This window comes from Prunus mume, linkage group LG3, assembly GCF_029339155.1.
Source record: "Prunus mume cultivar Tortuosa linkage group LG3, ASM2933915v1, whole genome shotgun sequence".
Taxonomy (NCBI): domain Eukaryota; kingdom Viridiplantae; phylum Streptophyta; class Magnoliopsida; order Rosales; family Rosaceae; genus Prunus; species Prunus mume.
In genome coordinates, this window is record NC_142700.1 from 13,459,056 (window position 1) to 13,471,878 (window position 12,823).

The following is a 12,823-nucleotide window of genomic DNA, read 5'->3' on the forward strand; positions in this document are numbered from 1 at the left end:
TTAAAAGGCTAAAAATTTACAAAGGACTCAAGCAAGACCCTGGGTTCAAGTCGTAACATCTGAGTAGTGTGTTAAAAAAAATAAGGCTAAAAATTCACAAAAAAAAAATTATACAACCAAATGCCGTTAGAATTTAACCAATACTAATGTCATTCATAATTAAAACAAATAAGAGTTTTACATCTACAACTAATTGATTATAGTCTATATGGATATCAATTAATATGAACAAAATCCTTGTCATTGACACAATTAGTTTACCAAAATTCATATCAAATATGAACAAAATCTATGTCAATTACATATTTAATCTAACAAAAGTCAATACCAATTAATCTAACCAAAAGCACATGTAAATTGGAGGTCATGAAACAAAAGTACACATGATTAAAAGTTTGGGGTAATTTTTGGTGAATTTTTTGGCACACATATGAGTTCTTTAATTTAGACCAATTAGAAATAGACATGTGTTGGCTTGATATTGGAAAATTTTAAAAAGAATCAAAATCAGAAGCGCTAACGTCTGACGCGGAGTCTTCTTCTTCCTTGAATTGTGCCTCTACAACTTAACTTCAAATATTCTAGAAAAACTTCGAAAATTCATAACTTTGGTTGTGGAGCTCCGATTGATGAGTCGTTTTCTCCTACATGCTCATGAGATCGAGCCCAACAATATATGGTAAATATTTAGGGTCTCACAATGCAGCAAACAATACAACGTCTTTGAGGCATTTAGTCGAACAATTGGTAGGCACGAGCAAATGGGCAAATTATGGCATCCCCAAGGAAGTTTCCGGCGAGGGGAGGTGCAGCTGCACCTCCTTGCGCCTCTGTGGATCCGCCAGTGACTCACAACCAAAGCTTATGTTCCTGCTGTTTCTCTTCTTTCTGTTCAACCCTTTTGCATCTCCTTTAATCTTCAACTTCCCAAGCTTTTCCAATGTCACCACCAACATATCCCTCGAGGGTGTTGCTGATATTGATAGCAACCTCATCACTCACCAGAAATCCAGGAGAAACTGAGAACGTCGGTAGAGCTACCTACCATGTGTTGGAAAAAATAACAATCAGTGACTAATAAAAAAATGATTATATATATCAACAAAATATAAACACCAATGAAATTGAATTTATAACAAACTGTAATTTGAAATACAGTAAATAATAAATAAATGAACTAATAACTTGGATTCGAGATAGAGGCTTGTAGATTTGATGCAATGTCCAAAAGATAGTATTTCACCCCTTCTCGGTGTTTGAAGTTCTATAGGTGACTGCCCCCAGAATTCAACTATCTGTATTCTAAGCCCTAGTGGCAAACTTTGATTGTTTTCCTCTCAAACAATATGAATGTGCTTGTAGAATGTTTTTTTCTGTATTAACGAATGAGGCTTTGTTTGATTTAAATAAACTTCTAAAACTTTATCAGAAAAGTCACAACTATTAGAAAACAGTTAAAAAAACCTAATCCAAATTAATAAAAAAATATTAATTCGAAACTAAAAAATATTATCAAGACATTCAAGTTCGAAGTTCCTCTCCTTCGTATATTTTTTTTTAACCATAAACAAAGGTACATCTAGAACTTCCGAATCGGGTCGGGTCATTAATCATGACCAATGACTATGCATTTGCTGAAAACCCGAACTCTCAAATCTGAATTCTAACCATTTCCAATCCAAGCCTTCTTAATCCACCGAAAAAGACATTTTAGTTCCCACAAAACATGTGTCAGACTCTCAGCCCACGCCAACCAATAGAACTCCACACAAAAGACACAAAGTAATAAACAAGAAAATTTAGACCATGATCTTTCTTTAATCTTAAGGCACCAGATTAATTATTAGGAACAGATGCTGAATGATGAGGCCAATATTGTGAAAACAACTAATTGGCTTGAAATTGGATCACTTAAACTTAATATATTCTACCAGGACGGCAATCCTGCATAAGTAATTAAATAAGTGCATGTCAAGCGTGATCAAGTTCAAGGAAAATTATTTTGATTTGAATTGGTAAGAAACCAACTGCTGATTAAAGCACTTTCAAATATTAAACTCTCTATACACTCTCTGTTCTATTTTAGACGCAACAATTTGATCTGTAACCTTACCAGCAAATTAGAAATGGTTGTCATTCTTCTTCTCTTGTTTCTATTAGCCCCTTGTGCAACCTCATTAAACTTCAGTTTCCCCAGCTTCCCAAATGGCATCAACACCTATCTCTCGAGGGAGATGCTTCCCTCGATGGTTTCCTCCGACTCACCAAAAGCGCTGCTGACCAGGTGCGATACCAAAGCGTCGGCCGAGCCACCTACAGCCAACCCTTCCTCCTCCGCGACAACGCCACCGGAAAACTCACCGACTTCACCACAAATTTCACATTCGCCATCGACTCGCTAGGCAACACAACCTATGCAGACGGGCTCGCCTTCTTTTTTGCGCCAAAGGGGTTTGCACTCAACACAACAATAGGCGGAGGCGGCTCTCTTGGCCTCCCCGTCAAACACTCAGGAACAAACGAGTCCACGAATCTGTACCCGTTTGTGGCAGTGGAGTTTGACATCTTTTACAATGTAGAGGCTGCTATCAAAGATCCCAGGGGCGATCATGTTGGTATTGATGTCAACTCTGTCAAGTCTAGAGTTACCAAGGCGTGGAATGGGCATTGGTAAGAAACCAACTGCTTGAATCTTCAATTCCTTATTTATGTAGATACAAGGAAAATTATTTTGATTTGAATTGGTAAGAAACCAACTGTTGATTAAAGCACTTTCAAATATTAAACTCTCTATACACTCTCTGTTCTATTTTAGACGCAACAATTTGATCTGTAACCTTACCAGCATATTAGAAATTGTTGTCATTCTTCTTCTTTTGTTTCTATTAGCCCCTTGTGCATCCTCATTAAGCTTCAGTTTCCCCAGCTTCACAAATGATGACATCAACAACCTATCTCTCGAGGGAGATGCTTCCCTTGATGGTTTCCTCCGACTCACCAAAAGCGTTGCTGACCAGGTGCGAGACCAAAGCGTCGGCCGAGCCACCTACAGCCAACCCTTCCTCCTCCGCGACAACGACACAGGAAAACTCGCCGACTTCACCACAAATTTCACATTCGCCATCGACTCGCTAGGCAACACAACCTATGCAGACGGGCTCGCCTTCTTTTTGGCGCCAAACAGGTCTGCACTCAACAGACGTATGGGCACAGGCTTCTCTCTTGGCCTCCCCGTCATAGACACGGACAAAATCGAGTTCACGTACCCGTTTGTGGCAGTGGAGTTTGATATCTGCTCAAATAACTACGCTTCTGTCCAAGATCCCTCCGGCAATCATGTAGGTATTGATGTCAACTCTGTGAAGTCTAATGTGACGCAGCACAAGCAAATAAGGTTTCAAACGAAAACCTTGAGTAACAAGGAAACTGGAATCCACCAGAAATTAAGAGAAACTCTCTTTGATTAATTTGATTAAAATCTGAACTGCCAAAAAACGTTAGACGAACCCGTCTAAATACACAACTCTCAACCCTTGTAACTGCTAGGGGAGTTATTACAAATAAAACTAAACAACAGAATTAATTCGGAGACTTAACTACGTAACTCCGAAACTGAAAAAACAGAATTTATTTGGAATTAACTCCGAACTTCGAATGCAGTTTTGAAAGGCCAAACGACTCACCACGTCCCTTTTCTTGCTCAACCGCGATTAAATCTGCCATCTGTTCTACATCAGTCCTCTCTACCTCCGAAGAACTCGACCCCGAGTTATGATCTGGATAAAGAACCTCATCTTCACGGAACTCATATAAATCTGCAACATTAAAAATATTGGAAATTCCCATGGAATCCGGTAACTCAATAACATAGGCATTATCATTGATCCGTTTGAGCACTTTGTAAGGACCATATTTCTTCGGTTTAAGCTTGCTGTAAGTGCCAACTGGAAACCTCTCCTTCCTCAGAAATATCATCACAGAATCGCCTTCTTGAAACACTTTAACACGTCGATGCCTATCCGCAGCAGCTTTGTACTTAGCATTTGTTTGCTCAAGTTTCTGCTTGACTTCATCTCGAACGGCTACCACTTCCTCAGCCAAATTTTTCGCTGCCATACTGGTTTGCTGGCCTCTGGCAGTTTCACCAAATCTACAACATGGTTAGGTATAGCAGTATAAACAATGGAAAATGGAGACTTCCCAGTAGCGCTATGGACTGCACTTTGTTGTATGCAAACTCCACTGCGGTAATGCATAATCCCATTGTTTGGCTTCTCTCCACAGACGCTTCGCACCATATTGCCCAATGTCCGGTTTGTAACCTCAGTCAGCCATCGGTTTGGGGATGGGCAGTGCTGCTACGATTCAAAGTAGTCCCAAACAGTCTCCACAAAGTGATCCAAAAATGACTCAAGAACTTGGTGTCACGATCAGATGTAATGGATGTAGGAACCCCATGCAAGCGAACAACCTCCCTGAAAAACAGTTTGGCTATATTTGATGCATCGGCAGTCTTTTTGCAGGCTATGAAATCGCCATTTTGAGAACGATCAACCACCACAAATCTGAGTCCACTCCCTTTGTGTTGGGGCAATCCGAGGACAAAATCCATAGCAAGATCCTGCCAAATATCGTTAGGAACTGGTAATGGCATATATAATCCAGTGTTTTGTACCTGCCCCTTCGAAGTTTGACAAATGTAGCACTTGCGCACAATAGTTCCAACATCACGTTTGAGCTGTGGCCAGTAAAATCTCTCCTCCAACAATGCAATTGTTTTGTCACGGCCTAGGTGGCCACTTAACCCTCCACCATGCAAGTCCCGAATGAGCTTCTCCCTCAAAGAAGAAACTGGAATACACAGCTGGTTGCCTTTGAACAAATAACCTTCATTGAGAAAGTAATCTGCCATTGGCTCTTGATTAGTGCACTTAATCCAAATTTCCCGGAAATCATCGTCACCTGCATATAATTCCTTGGACATTCAAACCCCACAACTTCTTGAGTCAGCGTGACTAATAATGAAGCTCTCCTACTCAGCGCATCTGCCACACGATTGGTCTTGCGGAGTATGCTTGATATGAGCGAAAATTTCTGCAAAAGTCATCCATCTAGCATGCATTTTATCAATATTTTTCTGGCTGTTAATATACTTCAACGCTTGATGATCTGTAAACAAAACAAATTCCTTCTAGATAAGATAGTGCTCCCATTGCTTCAAAGCTCGAACAACCGCATAGAACTCTTGGTCATAAGTACTCCACTTTTGGCGTGCATCGCTCAACTTTTGAAAAGAACGCAATTGGCGCTTGTCTTGTGAGAGCCTGGCTCAGACTCCCACACCGCTGGCATCACATTCAACTTCGAAAACTTTCTCAAAGTTTGGAAGAGCTAGAACCGGTGCGGTGCAAAGCTTTTCTTTTATTTCTGCAAAGCTTCTTTCTTGCTCCTCTCCCCAATTTGAACCGGCCCTTCTTCAAACATTCTGTGATAGGTGCAGCAACGGTGCTAAAATGCTTCACAAATCTTCTGTAAAAGGTGGCCAAGCCATGGAAGCTTGAACTTCAGCATGTCTTTGGAGCTGGCCAGTCAAGGATTGCCTTGATCTTCTCGTCATCTACCTGGATACCATTCTCACCAACAACAAAACCCAAGAACAGTAGCTTATTTGTGCAGAAAGTACATTTTTTAAGGTTCACATACAACTTATTTTCTCTCAACACATCTAAAACTTGTCTCAAATGCACAAGATGTTCTTCTTTTGTGGTACTATAAATTAAAATGTCATCGAAATAAACAACGACAAAAGAACCAATGAATGGTCGAAGAACCTGATTCATGAGCCGCATGAAAGTGCTAGGTGCATTTGACAATCTGAATGGCATCACCAACCATTCAAATAATCCGTCCTTGCTCTTGAACGCTGTTTTCCATTCGTCTCCAGGTCGTATGCGAATCTGGTGGTATCCGCTTCGCAAATCTATCTTAGAAAACACCCTTGAGCCGCTAAGAACGTCCAGCATATCTTCTAACCGTGGAATGAAACAATGTACTTGACTATTATCTTGTTGATTGCTCGGCTATCAACACACATTCGCCAAGTTTTGTCTTTCTTTGGAACCAGCAAAACAGGCTGCGCAGGACTCAAACTCTCCCTGATAAATCCTTTCCGCAGTAATTCTTCAATCTGTTCTCTCAGGATGTCATTCTCCTTGGGGCTCATCCGATAATGGGGCAGATTCGGAAGGCTAGCTCCAGGCACCAAGTCAATTCGATTGTTGTATGTCCCGCATAGGAGGCAGCTCGTTTGGCAGATTTTGAAAGTAGTTCTGAAATTGATTCAAAATCTGCTGCACATCTTGTGGAATGTCACCTTCTCCTCCGCCAATTTTCAACAACCCCTTCAACACCAAGGGACAAAAACACTCCGCTTCTTTGTGACCCTCGTTCAACTCCTGCTCATTGTGAATTAGGGTTAGAAAACTAGAACTCCTCGTCTTGGGCTCAGCAGTTGCTTTGGGGCTGTGTGGTTGCCATTGCAATTTTGGTTGTTCCAAGAGAACAAATTACATTATCTCGTCCCTTGAAAGTTGCATCCACATCAAATTGCCAAGGTCGCCCTAACAAAATATGGCATGCATCCATGTCAATAACATCACATAATATTTCATCTCTGTAATGCTTACCAATTGTGATGGCACTCGGCAAGTCTCAGGCTACACGAACCGAAGGGCCTTTTTTAACAACCTAGTGAGTAAGGGCTGACGCGAGGCTCCGTAGATAACTGCAAATACTCCACCAATTTCTTTGACACGAAATTCTCGCAACTTCCATTGTCGACGATCACATCACATACCTTGTTTTTGATTGAGCAGAGGGAACGAAAAATACTATGACGCTGCCCTTCCTCCTTTGGTGCCAAAAGAACTCTCTGCAAAACCAAGGTAATCTTCTCCATTCCTTCCTCAACTGCAAATTCAGCCCCTACATAATCATCTTTTCCGACTTCATCGTTTTCCTCATCTTCATCGGCTTCTTCGATAAAGTTGGCCTGCTTCCGTTCTGGACAAACATTAGAACGATGCCCTGGTTTTTGGCAACGGTAACATATGTCCGTCATGGGCTTAGCATACGGATTCTGGGACTGATTTCGGGGCTGCCCTCTGTTGTAATTCCGGCTGCTACCTTCGTTGAAATTTTGTTTTGTGGCTATTGCTTTGGTTTTGTCGATCCTCCAAGATTCTGCTCTTGTGCTTTCCCCTTATCTCACGAGCCACTAGAAGCACCAGCAGTATATTCGAGGCTTCAAATCGTGTTCTGCGGAAGTTGGGTTAGCGTTCTCCTTCTCCAACAATTCAGCCTTCAATGCCATGTTAATCGCCTCACTGCAAAGTCCATATATTCTGCATACCAATTTTTTCTGGATGGAAATCTTCAGCCCATTATTTGTACCTCGCGACCTTTTGGTTGTCAGTCTCGGTCAAATGGTTTCGCTCTGCCAAACGCATGAATTCTTGGTATATTCAGAAACTGAGCGGGTGCCTTGCGCCAGCCTAGGTACATACTGATGAGAATCTGCTCATAATCTGTGGGCAAGAATCGTTCCATCATAAGCGACTTCATCTTCCGCCATGTTCGAACCCGCTGCTTTCCTTGCCTCTGCCGTAAATTTTGCAATTGATCCCACCAAACAGCCGCTGTAGCTTTAAGACGGAAAGCTACCATCTTCACCATCTTATGCTCAGGAACCTCCATAATATCGAAAAACCTCTCCACTTCTACAAGCCAATCCAAGAAGTCTTCAATCTTCAGATTTCCCCAAAAGTTAGGAATTTCTGCTTTAATCCTATAGTCGCCAAAATTCTCGTAATTACGATTACGATTACGAGGATTATTAGCCGGTGGTGGTGGTTCTTCAAGTTCTTCTTCTGACTCTGACTCACTATCCGGAATAAGTTGCCTTCTATTATCTCTTCTCTCGCCATCTCTACCTTCTCTTTGATTATTATCCCTGCCTTCTCTTCTTTCGTCATCCCTGCCTCCTCGCCTATAGTTGCCACCAAGAGCTTGCAATAACAATTCGCATCTCCCCAAATTGGGTGGTTAGGTTGTCGATCCGTTGGTTTTGAGCGTCCAGGATCCGCTCGAGTAATTGGGGCTGGGACATCAGCTTCACGATCACCCATGATAAGACAAGAATACCAAGACGGGAGAGACCCGCTCTGATACCACTTGACGCAGCACAAGCAAATAAGGTTTCAAGCGAAAACCTTGAGTAACAAGAAACTGGAATCCACGAGAAATTAAGAAACTCTCTTTGATTAATTTGATTAAAATCTGAACTGCCAAAAAACGTTAGGCGAACCGTCTAAATACACAACTCTCAACCCTTATAGCGCTGGGGAGTTATTACAAATAAAACTAAACAGCGAAATTAATTCGGAGACTTAACTCGTAACTCAAACTGAAAAAGCAAATTTATTTTGGGAATTAACTATGTAACTCCGAAGCGGAAAAACAGAATTTATTTTGGGAATTAACTATGTAACTCCGAAACGGAAAAACAGAATTATTTTGGGAATTAACTATGTAACTCCGAAACGGAAAAACAAAATTTATTTGGAATTAACCCGAACTTCGAATCACGATTTTGAAAGGCCAAGACTCACCACGTCCCTTTTCTTGCTCAACCGCGATTAAATCTGCCATCTGTTCTACATCATAATGTTACCAGGACGTGGAATGGTAGTATAACACAGGGACAAGTCAATTATGCTTGGATTCGTTATGATTCTGGATCGAAAAATCTTAGCGTTACCTTTACTAGTTATGAAAATGGTGTCCAGGTTAGAAGGTTTTTTTATTACATGGTTGATGTGAATGAGATTTTGCAGGGTTGGGTGATTGTTGGGTTCTCTGCTGCAACAGGTGCTATGACTGCTCTGCAAAGATCAACTCATGGAGTTTCAATTCGACATCGCTGATTGTTGAACCCGGGTCAGAAATGCATCAGCATTGGACTTGTGGTTGGGCTGGTTGTTGGTGGGTGTGTTCTTTTGGTTGGTGGTTTTTGTTTGGTTTGGTTCATTTTTGGAAGAAGGGAACAGGGGAAAGTAGGGACAATGATGAAGATCCTATGATCAACGATCAATTGATGGCGAATTCGAAAGGGCGGGCCCAAGAAGTTTTCGTACAAGACATTGGCTCAATCGACAAATGATTTTGATGAGAGAGAAGCTTGGAGAGAGGGGTTTGGTGGGGTTTACTGAGGCTTCGTAAAAGACGAGGCCAGTGATTGATTCCCAGCACTGACTCACCTACACACAAAGAAAAGACACCATGTTTTTCCCTCCAATCAATTACGCATTGTCACTCTCTCCTTATGCTGGGAGTTCTCAAGTACCAAATTGCCAAAACACTCAAAGGATTTACCAACATGTTCAGATATTGTAATCATCTAAATCTATCATTACAACAACAAATTAACACCAACCAATTGTCAATTGATGCCATTAGCTAATTCCTATGCCAACCAATAGAACTCCACACAAAAGACACAAAACATGTGTCAGACTCTCAGCCCACGCCAACCAATAGAACTCCACACAAAAGACACAAAGTAATAAACAAGAAAATTTAGACCATGATCTTTCTTTAATCTTAAGGCACCAGATTAATTATTAGGAACAGATGCTGAATGATGAGGCCAATATTGTGAAAACAACTAATTGGCTTGAAATTGGATCACTTAAACTTAATATATTCTACCAGGACGGCAATCCTGCATAAGTAATTAAATAAGTGCATGTCAAGCGTGATCAAGTTCAAGGAAAATTATTTTCATTTGAATTGGTAAGAAACCAACTGCTGATTAAAGCACTTTCAAATATTAAACTCTCTTACACTCTCTGTTCTATTTTAGACGCAACAATTTGATCTGTAACCTTACCAGCAAATTAGAAATGGTTGTCATTCTTCTTCTCTTGTTTCTATTAGCCCCTTGTGCAACCTCATTAAACTTCAGTTTCCCCAGCTTCCCAAATGGCATCAACACCCTATCTCTCGAGGGAGATGCTTCCCTCGATGGTTTCCTCCGACTCACCAAAAGCGCTGCTGACGACGTGCGAGACCAAAGCGTCGGCCGAGCCACCTACAGCCAACCCTTCCTCCTCCGTGACAACGCCACAGGAAAACTTGCTGACTTCACCACAAATTTCACATTTGTCATCGACTCGCTAGGCAACACAACCTATGCAGACGGGCTCGCCTTCTTTTTGGCGCCAAACGGGTCTGCACTCAACAGACGTGTGGCCACAGGCTTCTCTCTTGGCCTCCCCGTCATAAACACGGACAAAATCGAGTCCACGTTCCCGTTTGTGGCAGTGGAGTTTGATATCTACTCAAATAACTACGCTTCTGTCCAAGATCCCTCCGGCAATCATGTTGGTATTGATGTCAACTCTGTCAAGTCTAATGTTACCAGGGCGTGGAATGGTAGTATTACACAGGGACAAGTCAATTATGCTTGGATTCGTTATGATTCTGGATCGAAAAATCTTACCGTTTCCTTTACTAGTTATGAAAATGGTGTCCAGGTTAGAAGGTATTTTGATTACATGGTTGATGTGAACGAGATTTTGCAGGGTTGGGTGATTGTTGGGTTCTCTGCTGCAACAGGTGCTATGACTGCTCTGCAAAAGATCAACTCATGGAGTTTCAATTCGACATCGCTGATTGTTGAGAATGCAAATAACAACAGACCAGTAGCCCCTGAGCCAACCCCCATTGTTGAACCCAAGTCATCAGGAAGTGCCAATATAAGACTCTTGATTGGGTTGGGTAGCGGTGGTTTTCTAATCTTGGTTGGTGGCTTGTGTTTGGCTTGGTTCACCTTTTGGAAGAGAAGGAGAGTAGCAGAGGAACGTGATGAGAACCCTTTTGTTAATAAACTGATTCATGAGGAACTTGAAAAGGGGACCGGCCCCAGGAAGTTTTCATACCGTGAGTTGGTTCGAGCAACGAGTAATTTTGAGGAGGGAGAGAAGCTGGGAGAGGGAGGATTTGGTGGCGTTTATAGAGGCTTCATAAAAGAGTTAAACTCATATGTTGCGGTTAAGAGGATATCCAGCGGATCTAAGCAAGGTTTGAGGGAGTATGCATCAGAAGTGAGGATCATTAGTAGACTTAGGCATCGAAATTTGGTGCAACTCATTGGTTGGTGCCATGAAAAACAAGAACTCGTGCTTGTCTATGATTTCATGCCCAACGGCAGTTTAGATTCTCATCTTTTCAAAGAAAAAGGCTTGTTAACTTGGCAGATAAGATACAGTATTGCTCAAGGTTTGGCCTCTGGGTTATTTTATCTACATGAAGAATGGGAACAGTGTGTGCTGCACAGGGATATCAAGTCCAGCAACGTTATGTTGGATTCAAATTTCAATGCGAAACTTGGGGATTTCGGGTTAGCTCGACTTGTGGACCACGGAAAACAGTCACAAACAACAATTGTGGCTGGAACCAGGGTTACATGGCTCTGGAATACGTTACCACAGGAAAGGCTAGCAAGGAATCCGATATCTACAGCTTTGGAGTTGTTGCTTTGGAAATTGCTTGCGGGAGGAAACCCATCGATCTCAGTTTAGAAAGTGGCCAAATCGAAATGGTGGAGTGGGTGTGGGAGCTTTATGGAGAAGGCACACTTATTCAAGCAGCCGATCCAAAACTTTGTGGACATTTTGATGAGAAACAAATGGAGTGCTTGATGATTGTTGGGTTGTGGTGTGCTCATCCGGATTATAAATTCAGACCTTCAATACAACAAGCGATCCAAGTGCTTAACTTTGAAGTTCCATTGCCCATTCTCCCATCCAAGATGCCGGTGGCCACCTATTTTGCTCCTCCAACATCACTCTCTACAGTGACCACTGACACTACTAGTTCTGAAAGAGGTCAAACTGAGTCTCATGACACGGTTATAACACCGATTCCTCACAATTCACCCCATCTTCTACAACAAAATGCGTCTCCATCAACATCATTTCAGTCTCCACAATAAGTCTAAGTAATAATTGTGATAAACTGTATTAAAATCTTTTGGAATTTATCTTTCAATTGTATGCATTTAATAGTTGACAGCATTGTTGTGTTCATGTTGCTAAGTATTTAGGAAAATAGAAGAGAGAGGAAATCTGTAATTAAGGAAGAGAGCTTCGAGAATTCTAGAATGGTGGGAATCAAATCTGTTTTTCTCATTACCACTATACACGTACAGTAGAGCCTTTATACTTAGGCTTTGCTTAATGGTTAAGCATTTGAGCTAACAACCTCTAACAACCTTCACGCGCCTCCACATGTTAAACATAACTAATTACAGACACGTGGTATACTAATTCTAATCATTAGCTAAACATCCCCCCTCAATCTCAAATTAGGGACCTAATCTGAGATTGGTACAATGCTTAGAGAAAACGGGACTATGAAGACCCTTAGTCAAGACAATGCCGACAAATTATCGCAATACAGAATGGGAGGCTCAGACAAATATACATGTAGATCAACAAGAAGCTGCTGAATCCAGACGACATTTGCTGAGGCATTAGCAAGAGCCACATGCTCGGCTTTAGTGGAACTGCGTGAAACAGAACCTTGCTTCTTGGATTGCCAGGAAACCGGGTTAGACCCCAAGTACACCACAAAGCTTGTAGTTGATCTGCGAGTGTTAATATCACCCGCCCAATCAGAATCGCTATAAGCGGATAAAAGTAAGGGACACGAGCGAGAATAAGTAAAACCATACAGGTGTGCCACTGTAGATAGCTTGAAT

The 12,823-nt window shown here is 41.6% G+C and overlaps 1 long non-coding RNA gene and 2 pseudogenes across 2 annotated transcripts; 2 read left to right on the forward strand and 1 right to left on the reverse strand.

Annotated features, from left to right (window-relative positions):
• Positions 1-498: 498 nt before the first annotated feature.
• LOC148918787 (uncharacterized) lies at positions 499-2,249 on the reverse strand. The gene is made up of 2 exons (XR_016125582.1): positions 2,114-2,249; positions 499-1,041 (listed from the first exon to the last, which is right to left on the reverse strand). It is a non-coding gene; the product is annotated as an uncharacterized LOC148918787 (long non-coding RNA).
• On the forward strand, positions 1,771-9,492 carry LOC107880751 (L-type lectin-domain containing receptor kinase IX.1-like; annotated as a pseudogene). Its single transcript, XR_016125581.1, has 3 exons — positions 1,771-2,670; positions 2,927-3,367; positions 8,723-9,492. The product of XR_016125581.1 is annotated as an L-type lectin-domain containing receptor kinase IX.1-like (transcript).
• A 172-nt stretch (positions 9,493-9,664) lies between these two features.
• LOC148918788 (L-type lectin-domain containing receptor kinase IX.1 pseudogene) lies at positions 9,665-12,144 on the forward strand (annotated as a pseudogene).
• The last annotated feature ends 679 nt before the right edge of the window (positions 12,145-12,823 follow it).